Source organism: Monodelphis domestica, chromosome 6 (assembly GCF_027887165.1).
Source record: "Monodelphis domestica isolate mMonDom1 chromosome 6, mMonDom1.pri, whole genome shotgun sequence".
Taxonomy (NCBI): domain Eukaryota; kingdom Metazoa; phylum Chordata; class Mammalia; order Didelphimorphia; family Didelphidae; genus Monodelphis; species Monodelphis domestica.
Window position 1 is genome coordinate 100,593,611 of NC_077232.1, and position 15,762 is coordinate 100,609,372.

General features: G+C 35.9%; 1 long non-coding RNA gene across 1 annotated transcript; it reads right to left on the bottom strand.

Annotated features, from left to right (window-relative positions):
- Positions 1–4,089: 4,089 nt before the first annotated feature.
- LOC103105899 (uncharacterized) lies at positions 4,090–9,019 on the bottom strand. The gene is made up of 3 exons (XR_008912842.1): positions 8,933–9,019; positions 7,281–7,385; positions 4,090–6,256 (listed from the first exon to the last, which is right to left on the bottom strand). It is a non-coding gene; the product is annotated as an uncharacterized LOC103105899 (long non-coding RNA).
- Positions 9,020–15,762: the final 6,743 nt, after the last annotated feature.

The window sequence follows — 15,762 nt, forward strand, 5'->3', positions numbered from 1 at the left end:
GACCAAAGCTATTCACATTACTGGAAGTGAGCCCAGCAAACTATGCTTTAAAAACAATTGCCCTATATCTAAATTCTTCTCTTGGTACAGTTGAATGAACACACTATCATCTGTAACCTATGAAGTCATCACGTTGGCTCATAGATTCCTGGGGGATGAAATTGTCCTTTGGGCTCATCATTAGAACTGCCTGGATCCATTGTTCCTCTCTACCTTTGTTCCTCACAAAGAAATACTGTGACAAAATGTCAAGCTAACAAGCTTTACTTCAGCAAGGACAGTAAGCAACAATAGGCACTTAATTCTTGGATTAGCTCTGCTTTCATATAGCATTTTCTTTGGAAGTGAATCATGGCTTCTGAGAACCAATCTACTTCTTTGGACAGTTCTTCTGAGTATTTCTAGCTGTTCTTCACTATGTCAAATCCACCTTCATCCATTCTGGCTTTATGGTCTGCTGTAGGTTTTCTCACAAACTAAAACATGACAAAAGCCTACCAAGAAAGATAAATATGTGCCTCTAACCAAAGAGTCTCCATTGATATGGGGAAAGAGGCACAACAAAACAAAGTTAATTATTCCCTTATTAATGACAGAGGGACTCAAGAATAGTAGCTGGACATTTGAAGTGACTGTAAGTTATTCAACAATAATTCAATTTAAGCACCATCAGTTCAGTGCTGGCATGTCCAAAATTAAAATGTATCTGCCGTCTGAGAGTTTATGCTTTTTCATTTGTTATATTGGAATATGGGTAGGATAGACTGTAACGGGTACAAGAGAGAAATGAATACAGGAAAATTTGAGACAGTGCCAACAGACACTTTATAAGTTAAGGTAAGATGATAAATCATTTCATCTTAAACTACTAATAAGGCATAAGAAAAACATGTTGTTGTTTGTTTGTTTGTTTTTTAAGGCATTAACTATGGATTAAGGAGATCCTGGGTGTGAATCCTGACTAGGTCACAATATTTTCATGAATTTGGGCAAATCACCTTACCTTTCTAGGGCTCAGTTTCCTCAACTCTAAAATTGGGTAGCTGAACTAGATGATCTTTAAATTGCCTCACCAGCTCCAAAATCTTGTGGTCCTAAATGAAGAAATGATGAAACTATAACTTTAGGTGTAATTTCATTACATGTTTCGTGATCACAATGACTCAGGCATAATCTTATATGAAAATAACAAGTCATTGGTCATACTAATCACATGCAATGGTCACATCTTTGAAAAGAACATTATACAACGCAAGTCTAGTATTAAAGAATAGATTTAAAAAAAACAAATTACCACAGGGTTACATTTCACCACTAGAGGGAAGCAATTCACAGACAATAAACGTTCATAAACTAATAGAAAGCCACGTGTGTGAATAGCAACCTAGAATTTTAATCAAGTGAAGTATTTCTTTTCCTAGCAACTGTAGTCCTTGTTTATGGACATCACGTCTCAAATTGCTGGCATGAAACACTAGGAGACAGAACCTGATTTAGCTATTTATAGTACTATACAGATTTGTATTCTGGAGAGACACAAAAGTAAAAGCTTCGTAATTTGGGCACTTTGGTTAGGAAAGCTGTTCAAATTTTGAAATTTAGAGCTTTTAAAAATTTCGAAGAACATATGGGTATGACCCCACTGTCAAGGACTCCAGAAAGGAAGCCAGCTCAAAAAGACGCTGTTGCCCCCAAATGACATTTATCCATTTCATTTTCATCATATTGTCATATAACTGCAAATGATTCTGATGAAAAAGAAAAAAGGGCATATCTAATAAAGAGGTCAATGTGGTTACCCGTGGAATTCTCCAAGGACTCAGACTTCAGCCTGAATACAAACAATGGAAGGAAAAATAGGAGTGGCATCATCCTGTAAAAACAGTCTCCAACTAAATAGGACAAAGAACATTATGAAAATGAAATGGATAATTTTGAATACATTAAATTAAAAGGTTTCTGTTCATATAAAGCCAATGCCACTAAGATTAGAAGGGAAACAACAAATGGGGGTGCAATAGAACATGTGTCTATGACAAAGGCCTCATTTCTCTAGTATATAGAGATCTGAACCAAATTTACAAGAATACAAAACCCCCAATTGATAAATGGTCAAAGGATACAAACAGGAAGTTAACAACAACAACAACAAAAAAAAAAGAAAGTAAAACTATCTATGGTCACGTGAGAAAATGTTCCAAACCACTATTAATTAGAGCAGGGCAAATTAAAATAATTCTGAGATACTACTTCATACTTACCAGTTTGGCTAATATGACCAAAAAAGAAAATGATAAATGTTGGAGAGAGGATGTGGGAAAATTGGGTTACTAGTGCACTGCTGGTAGAACTATGAACTGATACAGCCTTTCTGGAGAGCAAAATAGAACCAGGCTCAAAGGGCTATAAAAGTATGTTCACTCTTTGACCCAGGATTACCACTACAGGGTCTGTATTCTAAAAAGATCAGAGGCAAGGCAAAAGGACCTACTTATACAAAAATATTTTAGCAGTTCTTTTTGTAGTGGCAAAAAGGTAAAAACTGAAGGAGTGTCCATCAATTAGAGAACTACTGAACAAGCTGTAGTATATGGTTGTAATAGAAAACTATTATACCATAAGAAATGATGAACAGGATGAGTTTAGGAAAACCTGGAAAGACTTACATGAACTGATGCAAAGTGAAGTGAGTAGAACCAGGAGAATAGTGTGTACAGTAGTAGAAATATTGTATGATGATCAATTGTGAAGGACTAAACTATTATTAGTAAAACAAAGTTCCAAGATAACTCCAAAGGACTCATGATTTATTTTTTTTTAATGTAATCCACAGCCCAAGAAGGACTGCTTAGAATCTGATTGCAGATCAAAGTATGTCATCTTTCACTTTATTTCCTTTATGAGTGTTTGATTATATATGTGATATGTGTCTTTAATCACAAAATGGGGAATATAGAAATACATATTGCATGGAAGCACTGATATAACCTATATTGGACTTTTTATCACCTGGGGAGAGGAGGAAGAGAGATAGGAAAGGAGAAAATATAAATCACAAAATGTCAGAAAAAATTGCCAAAAATTGTTTTTACATATAATTGAAAAAAATTGTTTTAATAGTTTCAAAAAATCTAAAGCAAAGAACAAGCTGTAGCTTGTCAAAAATGCTAATAACAATAAATGAGATTTTAAAGTAATTACTAGAGAAGGAACAATAACAAGAAAAGAATATGTATCCTTCACTTCAGACAAATGGTATTACTCAGACTAAAGAGAATTACTGATGCCCTATTTTACTTCTTCATTTTTGTCAAGGTGAATAGTCTTCATACTGAAACAACAAATATGAACAAATAAACCCTATGGCATATGAGAAGAGCATTGAGCTCATCTAAATGAGCTACATTAACTCAGATAACTTACATCCTATAGTACTGAAAAAACTTGCAAATTTGAGCAATAATCAATCGGCATTACTTTCTCCCAACTCTATGATACAATGACTGATTAATTTTTTTTTATTCTTGCTGATTTGTTCCCTATGATATGTTATCAGTTTAAAAAGGATTAGAGTGCTGAAAGAACTGATTTCATTGACACAGAGAATTCTTGGCTTGTGAATTCTCTGCAAGGAAGTGGAATCAACCACCATACTTCTTACCTGGAGCTTTTATGATTAAATAACAACCTACAGCTAGGAGAGTCAGAGGCATGATTTTTATTCAAGTTCTACAAGCTCTACTACCAGCATTGTAGTTATCATGGCTAGGTTAAAATAGCTGTACAATCTATGTACTTTGCTTTGTGAAGTATTTCAATATAATCACAAAATTTTCTAGGCAATAATTTCATCTTATAACAACATATCAATAAAGTTCAATGTTGTATACCCAAATTACTCTAAAAATACATAGATACATGGAAAATATTAAGAATTTTTAAAAATCTTTGATCAGAAAGTCTGTGAAGCCATTAAAGTGCCTTACAAACATCATCATTACACTGTAAATATACAATGTATATAAAATTGAGAGACATTTTTCTGACATTTAGCATATCCAGAATGTTCTTATTTTTAATCTTGCCAGTTTCAGCTTGTTCATTTATCTTCTCACATGTTTCCTTAAAAAAGGGGGGGGGGGGATATTCAATTGTGTAACTCCTTAGAAGGACAAGAATGTTTTTCTGCAAGCTGAAAGATTAAATCAAAAGCTAACTCAGTAAATGTTTAACAATTTTTTTTGTTTAATCTGTACTTTTAAGTTTGATCAGTATTTTTTAAAATTAAAAACCCTTGCCTTTCATCTTGGAATCAATACTATGTATTGGTTCCAAGGCAGAAGAGTGGTAAGGGCTAGGCAATGGGGGTCAAGTGACTTGCCCAGGTCATATAGCTGGAAAGTTTCTGAGGCCAAATTTGAACCTAGGACCTCCCATCTCTAGGCCTGGCTCTCTATCTACTGAGCTACCCAGCTCCCTCCTTGATCAGTATTTTAAATATTTGCTCCATTAATTTCTTAAGTTTAAACAATAAAAATAAATAAATAAGCTAACTCAGTCTTATCCAAGGCTTCTTCATCATTAATTATCTTTATAGATATTTTTTAATGTTATACTTCATCAGTAACAGTACCCATCCCTTCCATTTCTGTGAGTCAACTCATTCTTCTACCTTCCCCCCCCAAAAAATGTATTGACTGGGTTTTTAAAAGTAGTAGCCTCCATTTTGTCAAGAATTTGTGCTAAGTTTTCATGCTAAGTTTTCTAAATAGTCAAGTATTACCTCTAAAAAAAAATCCTTTTATTATCCCCATGTGTTAAGCTTTCTACTTCCTGAAGTTTTGTATATATTGACTGTATCAAAAGTCTTAGTGTAGTTTTCAGGGAGTAAAACTTCACTAAGACTTTTGGGACACCCTGTTTTTATACTCATTATGAGTGTTGTATCAAGGAAATGTAGCAATTGCAAATGATTGGCAGGACTTAGAATCCCATGAGCCTACTGAGTCAAGGTTCCAAGCAGTTGAGAGGGGTGGGGTTCCCAACTGCCATTCTCTCTCAGGGAGGAGCAGGAGAAGGAGTAAGGTGTATGGCTAAAAAGATCCTGATCATCCATCAACAACTGGCCTTTGAGGATTTCAGTTGGGATGAGAGAGTATATCTGATCAGCCTGCTAGACAGGCTGACTGGAGAAAGACCTCAACACTGCTGGGAGCATCTGTGAACATCAATTAGGATTCCTGGTTCATCAAGGACTCTTATGTGTGAGATTCCGTTACCCTGTTGGACTTAACTTTAAGAAGCTTAGTTATTTAGATTTTAGGATAGGTATTAGAGGCTTTAATATCTGGAATAAGTGTTAACAGTTACCTTTCCCTTCCTTCTATTCCCAAACCCTTTATTCCTTTTCCTATTAATAAAATCAATATTTTTATATGTTTCCCTCTGACAACACAAACACAAGATATTCAAACTCAAGGCAAAACCCACTCTAATTTTGTCTTGGAAATTTTATGCCCAAGTTTGTATAATTCAATCAAAAGAATCTTGCTATCTCTTAAACACACAGATGGCGATGCTAGGAGAATATTATCAAAAATGTACTATTTTACTCTCTTTGAATATTATAGTTTTAAGGTCTCTATTTGAAATTTGTCAGAACTGGCTTAGGGACTCAGTGAATCCCTGTGGAAGACAAGTCCACGTCCACTGAGTTTTCTCCCAGGTAAAAGCAAAGATCTTTTGAGAATCCACTTCAATCAGCATTGAGAAAAACACTGAGCATAAATCTACCACAGTGAAATATCTTGCTTGACTTGGAATGGAAGAGATGATAGCAGCTTGACTTGGTACAATAGGATGCTTCTTTACCACATGATCATGTACAGTATGTATTGTATACTGCCAGGAGAATTCAAGATCTTTGGGGACTGGGATTGTTTTTCATTTTATCCTTTAGTCCCAGGACCTAACATAGAACCTTTCACTGGTAATCACTTTTTTAAACGCTTATTGAATTCTTAGGAGCTATCAAATTCAGCTTCCTCAGATGCCAGGTCAATAAACAAAACAAACACAACATGGAACCATATTTTTATTTATGTTGTCCTTTATGTTTCGCATTGGAAAGGATTCACAGGATAAGATTCTATTATGATATTGTGGGATTCCTCAACCCAAGATCCTAAAATCCTGCTGGAGCATTCCTCCCACCATGGTTTGTTTGACTTGAGGACAATTAATTCAAGAGATAAAGCTAGAAGATAAAAAAGTTAAATTCAAATCAGCTGAGAGTTGCTAGGAAGAGAGTTGCCAGAGGGACAAAAGAAGAAACACAGATAAAATAAATAGGGTTTTACCCAGCCTTACTAAGAGCAAAAGGAGCCTGTCACAGAAAGCTGCTCTGGATTCTCCTTATTTGTGAGGCTGAGCAATAGAGACAGGTTGTCAGATGATTTGGAGGAGAATATCCTAACCTTAGAATCTCAGGAGTTGCCACTGATGAGTTTTACTCTAGTGGAGATGTTTTCTCTGTAGTTAATTTCATCAGAATACCCAACTAGGGACAGGACATCTCTAATACATTAGAGACCTATTCCAGATAAAATCTGTAGGCATGTCTTTTTGCTGAATAAAACAGACTAAGTATCAGTCTCTAAATACCCCTGTAGTAGCTATGTTTCTTTGACCTTTAAAGTTACTTTTCCTGGGGAGATGTTTCCCCCAAATTTATAATATATAAACATTTTATCCATTTCTTCTACAATGACATAATGAGGGTAAAAAGTCTTAATAAGTAGCTTTATCAATGACCATATTTCTCCCCAAAGTTCTCATGTTCAGGACTATGCCATAATCCATAGGTTGAATCCATGAAAAAGCACAGGAAGACTGGGACAAATTTCCCAGAGACTAACACTGTTTATTCAGGAAGGTAAGAGTATTCTATGAAATTCTAGAAAAATTGCTAGATGCTATAATTGTCTAGCAAAAAAAAAAAAGCTTTGGGAATTCAGATAAAATTTAGAATTTATATTTTCATTAGATATAGAAAACTGTGAAAATCTTGTCATTTGAAAAATAACTTTGTCCATCTAGCTTTAAAAAGAAGCTATTATTGGTATAGATTGCTTACTTCTCCATGCTGATGTAACTGCCCTTTTCACAGATCCTGGAGGAATAAAGGCAAGTGGCTCTCAATGTCTATCCACCTCCAAGAGTTTTGGTCTGAGATACTCAGAGAGCAAGCTCAGCATAAGCCACCAAGTACTGTGTCTTACCATGGGCTACTAGCTTCAGACCTCTTCACACGTATGGCTCTATGTTGGTCTACCTGGGACAGGAAGTGAGATTCCAGCATTTCTCTGGCTTCCTTGTGGTTTGATCTAGGTTTTAAAATGTAAACACAATCATTATACCATATTTATAATATGATCCTTTTCATTCTGCCCTGCAGACCCCCTTCTGCACATTGGAAAGTTTGTCCTAGAATTTCTACTTTGACGAAAGTTCCAAACTAGTCATCCTTTACTCTCCCACCTTTAGAGTTTTCTTTTATGTGTTGCCTTCCCCTATTAGAATTTAACCTTCTTAAGAATATGGATTAGCATTGTCTTTGCTTAAATTTGTATTCTCCATGCTTAACACAGTGTTTGGCACATAAAAGTACTTAATATAAATTCTTGTTGACATGACTTAAATACATTTAACAAAATTAACTCATGCTCCCATTTCCCATTAAGAATCTGTTCTCAAATAAAATTAATACATTGAGGATAAGGAATGAAGCAGTGGAATGGGGGGAAATAGTTCTTATTACATTTCTTAGAAAGAGATAGCCAAGATAATGAGAACAATTAATAGCAATGTATAGCACCAAAAGCCATTTCCCAACAGATAAATGATCAAAGGATATGAATAAACAGTTCTCAAAAGAACTGCAAACCTTTAATTAACAATGATTTGAAAGAATACCACAAATCACTAATAATAAAAGAAATGCAAACCCTAAGATTTTACCTTATATCCAGAAAACTGGCAAAAGTGACAAAAAATAAGAATAATTGATGTTAGAGGAATTGTGGAAAGATAGGCACATGAATGAACAGTTAGTAGAGCTTCAAAATAGTATAACAATTCAGGAAAGCAGTTTGGAATTATTCGTATAAAGCAGCTAAAATGTATATATTCTTTATATAATTCTTGTAACCAAGAAATAATGTTCTAAATTGACCAAATAAGATTCTCAAAAAATAAAAATTAAAAAAAAATGCTGGTAAAATGTATACATTCTTTGACCAAGAAATTCCTCTGCTAAAATATTGTAATAAAGGGGTTTTATGTGGGGAGAGAGGAGAGAGAGAGAATGGAGTTTTCCCTCAAGGCAGGAACAAAGGGAGGAGGAGTTGATGTTGGTTTTGGACCAAGAGGTAGAAGGAAGGTGAGTCTGTTCTTCCCCCCTTTCAGTCATGTCTAGATATGGCCCCTCACTAAGCCTGCCTGTTCACTCCCTACAATCAGGCTCTTTATTCTGGGCAGAGAGATCACTTCTCTCCACCCTCAGTTGTAACTGCTCTTTACTCAGTCTTGAGTCATTTAAAATTTGGTAACAAGTTTATTCTAAACAACAAGGATGAAGGATAAGGTTGGACTGGCTGGTTGATTGGGGTCAGGAGGGAAGAGGGAAAAGGGATCCCTAGCTAGTTAAACACTTCCCCCCAAAGTTAGGTAACCCAGGCTTGGTGGCCTCAATCCCTGAGAGGTTCAGAGTATTTAACCCTGATTTTTGGCCCCACACAGCAGGTGTCCCCAAGTTCAGGGTAAAGGGAGATTGTGATAAGTCTTCTTGTGGACTCCTTTTCTCTCCAAGTCTCTGTCCACTCACTGATTTGGGAGGATGGTGATCAGGTTCAGGGAAGGAAAGATTTCTTACATTGGGATCCAGTCAGATATTGACCTTCTTCTCAGGAGTCTCAAGTCAAGAGAGAAGACCAACTGACTCCTTCTAGGTTGTTCCCTTTCCCAAGGTTCCAAAACTTCTCAGCCCATCCCTCTTGCTGCTGATGGAATTTTTGCAGTTTCTCCAGGCTTTTCCATTTCCAAAAGTCTCTGGATTTGTCTCTCTCACAATATATATATATCCCAAGTATATGATTAATAAGAAAGATCTTATATGCACCAAACTATTACAACAGTAATTTTTATGGTAACAGAATAGGATCCCATTGTTTGGGGAATGGCTATACAAATTATGGTACATATATATAATGGAATATTACTTTGCAGTAAAAAAACAAGTATGACAGATACAGGAAAGCATCAAAGACTTATGTGAATTAATAAGTTTACTGACTGACTGATGTCAGCTAAAGTAAACAGAGCCAAGAAATCAACATATGCACTAACTATAACAATATAAATAGAAAGAATAATTACAAAACAGTTGAAAATCAATGTTGCAAAATGCTGCTCCCATACTTTGGTTAACGCTATGGAAAGTATCCACTTGTCTATTCCCAGTCTTCTTGGCTCCCCTGACTGACTCTCTAGGGATCACATTCCTGTGTTCCACTCTCAAAATCAATGTTGGAAAGAGGTGAAAAACTTCCCCCACCACCCATTGGCTCCTAATGTTTAAATAAGCACTACTATCAAAGAAGGCAACCGCAGAAATGGTTTTTATTTTCTAAATTGAGGCTCAGCATTCCTCCATGTGTTAAGATTAAGATTCTCTGGCTATTGTATATTAATTTATAATTATTTGTTAAATAGTGAAAGCAGGTTGGACAGAGAAAAGGCACATTATCACATAGCCAGTTACCTAGCTAACCTGAGCTTGTATCCTCCATTCCTGCTGCTTCCTAGCAAAGAGAAAGCAAACTTCTCTTATCCATAACCTATCCCATCGACATCAGCTTTTTGGGGTCTCCCTAGTTGGACAGACTTGACCTCAGTCCAGGTCAGAGGTCAGTCTTCTAGACATCAAGAGCCATGTGAGACAAGAGGCACGTGTCTTCTGAAATTCCAGGGACCCATGAGGTGTCTTCCTTATACAGATAAGCCTCAGGCCTTGTTCTTAACCCAGTCAAAGTTGTGAGCCTGAGACTGAAATGGATTTTTAAAACTTGAAAACTGAGATGGGGCAGGTATTGTCATGTGTCTTAGATTCAGGATGCTACAGCCTCTGCTACTTGCATATCCAAAAAAGAGGGGCTGTTCCCACCTAGTTAAAGTATCATAGCTAAAATGGGGTGGGGGGTCATTGGCCTAGTAGAAAAAATTTTCTTAGAGCAATTGTGCCAAAGTGGATTAGGCTGCATCTGAGCATAATAAATTTCCTGTTGCAGCAGGTCTTCAGCCCCTCCTCAAAGATGCTGTAGAGGAAATTCCCACTTCCATAGAAGTGAAGCCAGATGATCTTTGAAGAGTTTTAAGTTCCTAAAATACTACTCTCCAGTGAGAGTTTGAATTATGTAAAGAACCTAGAGCCATTTGTTGCATTCAAACAGGAATTTCTGTCAGTTTGGGGTGAAGTGCCAGAAGATCTTTGGGCTTTTAAGCTTAAGTAGGACATGCAGGCTGGTTCTGTTCTGCCCCCTTGATCTCCCTGACCAAGCTGGCAGAAGGCCAAAATGAAGGTGCCTCTCCTCCTTATTCTATTGAAGGAGGTCAGCTCTCCAAGGACCTTCCAGGAACTAGAGTCAGTCAGGTCTCTTGACTTCTGCTCTAGTACACTTCGCACTCCAGTATGCTGCCTTCTCTTAAAATAGGACTCTGGCCAGGATTGTGAAATTTGTCAAGAGGAGGAGCATGCTCAACAAGCCAGCTTCTAATAAGTTAGAGCATTTTTTTGCTGCTTCCCAGTTGGCTCACCTTTCTCCTCTCCCTTTTCCCCTAATGCTGGAGAGAAGTTTAAGCCACTTCACCAGAAAGTGTACACTGTTCAGGTACTGTACTCATAAAAACGTCCTGCCTTTTCAAATACACATAGTCCCCTGGATTGGACAAAGACATCATCTACTTGCTTTGTCAAACACAGTCATCCATAACACAGTCAAAGTGTCCTCATTTAATCATTTGGTTTTCTGACTATTAGACCCAGAAATTGGAAAGCAGAGTTTCTGAGCTTTGATGCTCTAATATCCAGAGAGACAGAGTATTTTAATTTGGTTATGGCATTGCTACTTCACATTCCACCTGTATAATTATCTTTTTGCCTATTATACAAAGCAGCTTTCCTCCCTTCCTAATTTAAAAAAAATTCTTTATTTCACTAATGTGGAAACTCTCTTCATTGATATTTTTAGCTTATTTTTATTTTTCAAGTAGCATGCATTTTTTTTTTAGTAATCTGTCCTTCCTATCATCCTCTCTCCAATTGAGCAATTTTTTAAATAAAAAAGAAATAAATCTCTCAGCATATACCTACATAAGTCTGGAAAAACAAATTCCCATATAAGCTATGTACAAAAAACATGTGTATTTCTGCATTTTGAGTTTGCCAATTCTCTGTCAGGAGGAAAGTAATGTGTTTGTGGTTTATCATTGTGCTGATTAGAATTCTAAAGTCTTTCAAAGCTGTTTTACAATCATTGTTCAGGGTGTCCCAAAAGTCTTAATAAATTGCACTAAGACTTTTAGGACACGGTATATACCATTTTCCTAGTTCTACTCACTTTACTCTATATCTGTTCATAAAAATATTTCTAGTTTCCTCTGATTTTTGTCTATTTTATTATTTCTTATGGCTCCTTTTCAATTACTCCATTTCTCATAATGATATTTATATTTTTCTAACTCTGAAATCTTGGAATCATCCAACATAGAATCATAGATTTAGTAATTAGAAGGAGGGGAGTGAGATGGGAACAAGCATTTTTGTTGGTTGTACGTTGACTTAGAAAACTACATATTAGCATTATTTACATTCTATTGTTTTTTATTTTTTTTAAATCTTTCTCAATTACATTTTCATCTGGTTCAGGCCACATTTGAGAATCCATGTCTTTATATTATTTATTGCATACATACCATCACTGATAATATGCTGCAATCAGTTTACAGCTATCATATCTTTCCACTGATCTATAACTTACTTGTAATTTTGATTTTCTGAAATGATCTGATTCATGGCCATAGAATATCTTGTGTGTGTGTTAATATATTTTTTGAAAATTTTATTTAGTCAATTTAGAACATTATTCCTCAGTTCCAAGAACCTAATTCTTTCACTCCCTCCCCTCCTTCACCCCTTCCCATAGCCTACCCGTAATTCCAGTGGGTTTTACATGTGTCCTTGATCAGAACCTATTTCCATGTTGTTGATGTTTGCACTACAATGTTCATTTAGAGTCTACATCCTCACTCATACCTCCCTCGACCCATGTAATCAAGCAATTGTTTTTCTTCTGTGTTTCTACTCCCACAGTTTTTCCTCTGAATGTGGATAGTGGTTTTTCTCATAGATCATTGTTCAGATCACTGCAGTGCCACTAATGGAGAAGTCCATTACATTCGACTGTACCACAGTGTATCAGTCTCTGTGTACAGTGTTCTCCTGGTTCTGCTCCTTTCACTCTGCATCACTTCCTGGAGGTTGTTCCAGTCCCCATGGAATTCCTCCACTTTATTCTTCCTTTGAGCACAATAGTATTCCATCATCAACAGATACCACAATTTGTTCAACCATTTCCCCAATTGAAGGGCATCCCCTCATTTTCCAATTTTCTGCCACCACAAAATGCACAGCTATGAATATTCTTGTACAAGTCTTTTTCTTTATGTCTCTTTGGGGTTCAACCCCAGCAGTGCTATGGCTGGATCAAAGGGCAGACAGTCTTTTAGCGCCCTTTGGGCATAGTTCCAAACTGCCCTCCAGAATGGTTGTGTCAATTCACAACCCCACCAGCAATGAATTAATGTCCCCACTTTTCCACATCCCCTCCAGCATTCATTACTTTCCATAGCTGTCATGTTAGCCAATCTGCTAGGTGTGAGGTGATATCTCAGAGTTGTTTTGATTTGCATCTCTCTGATTATAAGAGATTTAGAAAACTTTTTCATGTACTTATTAATAGTTTTGATTTCTTTATCTGAAAATTGCTTACTCGTGTCCCTTACCCATTTATCAATTGGAAATTGCAAAGAATATCTTAACTTTAAACACTGGAGTTCTAAAATACTAATCTTGCTACAGTAAACAGTATTTTGTCACCAAAAGTATGTAATGTACAAATGAGACCCAGACCAAACTCTTCCTATTCAGCTCTGAGCCTAGCACATGGTCCATCTGTAGTAAGAATTCAAGTTATATACTAATGGGCTTGTTATGCTGCCCATCCAATTGTATATAATAATCTTAGCAATATGCATTTTATCCTCTCTTTTTCCAATGTAGATGATTAAGCTGATCCTTAACAATTAAATTTAACTGGTCAGTCTTTATAGATTTCCAGGCTTCGGTGAAGTTCAGAAAAACAATGATTATGCAGGTCACCTTTACTACTTGGACTCTGTTTAGGACTTTATGATATTGTCAACCACTTTATGTGAACATATATCTCTTTGTTTTATAATCACTTAATACTGAGATCCTTTGGTTTGTTAAACAAAATTATCTCCATTATTGAGGGTTACAGACTCTTGTATAATTTTAACATACATAGGAGACATTTTCTTTGAGAAGAAACTTTAAGGATGCATTTGGCTGTATAAGGTCAAGTTCTTTTTTAAAAAATTTTCCATGCATCCCAAACATTTATGTGACTAAAAAGATATAATCAATTATAAAAATCTTGCCTTAAGCAAAAGAAAATAATAAATGTTGGAGGGGGTATGGCAAAGTTGGGACACTAATACATTGCTGGTGGAATTGTGAATTGGTCCAACCATTCTGGAGGGCAATTTGGAATTTTGTGCAAAGGGCTTTAAAATAAGGCCTGCCCTATTCATCCAGCCATAGCACTGCTGGGTTTGTACCCCAAAGAGATAATAGGGAAAATTACTTGTACAAAAATATAAAAATATTTATAGCCGCATTCTTAGTGGTGGCAAAAAAAATTGGAAAATGAGGGGGTGTCCATCGATTAGAGAATGGCTGAACAAATTGTGGTATCTGTTGATGATGGAATACTATTGTGCTCAAAGGAATAATGAACTGGAGGATTTGTCTCTGTGAACTGGAAAGACATCCAGGAATTGATGCAGAGTGAAAGGAGCAGAACCAGAAGAACATTGTACACAAAGACCAATACACTATGGTACAATTGAATGTAATGGACTTTTCTACTAGCAGCAATGCAATGACCCAGGACAATTCAGAAGAACTTGTGAGAAAGAATGCTGTCCACATCCAGAGAAAGAACTGTGGAAACGGAAATGCAGATATGAATAACACAGAAATAGGTTTTGAACAATGATACATGTATAACCCAGTGTAACTGCTTGTGGGATTCGGGAGGGGGGAAAGAGGGAGGATCATAAATCATGTAACTGTGGGAAAATATTTTAAATTTTAAAAATCTTGTTTTATCCTTTCCTGTTATTTTAAAGATCATTATCAAACATGAATAGAAATAATACTGATTTTAGAAATGAGGAAAAAGACATAATGGTACATAGTTGTTGATGTCTTTTTGCTCAGTTTAAAAAAATATCAGTGATTCCCTCTGTGTCACTGGAATCTTCCCATCTGAGAAATTAAAAAAACTCAACCCCCAAAGTGTCTTTAAAATTGCATCACCTTGTAGAATCTAAATGATCACTCTAGTGCAAATATCAATAATATGGAAATAGGTCTTGATCAATGACACATGTAAAACCCAGTCATATTGAGCATTGGCTATAGGAGGTGGGAGGGAAAGAACATGAATCATATAACCAAGGAAAAATTTTCTTAATCAATTAAATAACATTTTAAAAATAAAATTTAATTGAGAAATACTTGACAAAATAAAAATAAAATAAAATTGCATCACCCAAAACATGGATTTATCTTCCCATTTTACCTGTCATCTTCTTACATGTCATTCTTCTTCTTCCTGTAGTTCATTGGATACTAAGATGATAAAGTCCAAATTTGCAAGTTCCTCAGTGATCACTGATGAAAATATTCTATTCTAGAAATGCTTGCAAATCTATTCCATTTAACATCTATCTTTCCTCCTTCCAAGTTTTTTCTAGAAATGTTCTTGGAGCAAATTTGGTTTAGCTGGGTCTCACACCAAACTCTTTGGTGAGAGTATGTCTCCCAGTTTTATGGAGGCTTGTTTTCCCAGATGAATTTTTATTCCTGAGTTCTTTTCCTCCTTTTTTTGGAGGGGTGGCTTTGGGGTTGACTTAGTAATACTATTATTAGGTCCAAAGTTCTCTTTTGGACATAGTTCTAAATTACTTTCCAGAATGGCAAGACCAATTTGTAGTTCCACCAATAGTAAATTATTAATTGTTCCTACTGGCCTTCCAGCAGCAGTCATTTTTTTGTTGACCTTGCCAATTTGATAGGAGTGATGTAGAATCTCAAAGTTGCATTAATTTGTCTCTTTTCTGAATCAATAGCAAATGGCAACATTTTTGCCCAAATGAACATTGATAACTTCAATTTGTTTCTGTTAAAATTGCCTGTTTATAAGCTTTGACCATTTTATCAATTGGATGACTCTTATTGTAGATTTGAATCAGTCCTTTACATATCTTGGAAATGAGACCCTTATCAAAGAAACTTGCAAATATTTTCTCCAGTTGTGGTTCCTTTCTAATTTTAGC